Genomic DNA, 806 nt, shown 5'->3' on the forward strand with positions numbered 1-806 from the left:
GAAGGAGAATAATACTGGTCCCACCTCTTTGCTGGAGACTCACCCAGATATCTTGCCTATGAAGCATAATTATAAAACCCTTGATGACAGAAATCCCTCCCTCTTCGAAGAAGTTCCCTCAGGCTCTCCGTGGGATCCCTAAGCTACATCTCCGCACAGATTTCACCTGGCTTAACTTGGTTCACACACCCATATCTTGCCCTCTTTTATTTGAACAGTCATGACCCAAATCTCAGATTACAGATAACTGGAAACTAATCCAACAATTTTTCTTCAAAAATTTCTCTCTGCCACACATTCTCGCCTCTGTGCTCTCTGAGCCTCCCAAAGACTGACAGATGCCTTCAGACAGAGGGAAGTCTTGGTTGGGGGGTCCTTACAGTAAGTTAGGAATTGGTGATATCCATCACAGCCCCACAAATGCTCATCACAGAATTTAGAACACATCTCTTAGCTTCTGTAGGCTGACACTTCTAGACTTTTTCAAATTTGGTAGCAATCTTAAATTTCACCCAGCCTCTTTAGTGAAGTCTAAATTAGTTTTTGCAATAATCCTGCCAAATGGCCCTACCTGGTATCATACACAGCCAAGATCAGGGAACTCACTAGCCTTTACATTTAGCTATAGAATGCCTTTACATCAAACGAACTGCATTTCCCCGAATCCTTGGCCCTTGTTATCTGTCTATGCACTGTTTTCATATACACTTGAGTTACCAACATGAGTAACCCTCCAAAGCTGTTGTAGATGGGAAGATGATTCCAAGACACAGATCCTTCTCTCAAGAAACCCTCTGAATAGAAGA

The sequence above is a fragment of the Mus musculus genome, chromosome 8, assembly GCF_000001635.26.
Source record: "Mus musculus strain C57BL/6J chromosome 8, GRCm38.p6 C57BL/6J".
Taxonomy (NCBI): domain Eukaryota; kingdom Metazoa; phylum Chordata; class Mammalia; order Rodentia; family Muridae; genus Mus; species Mus musculus.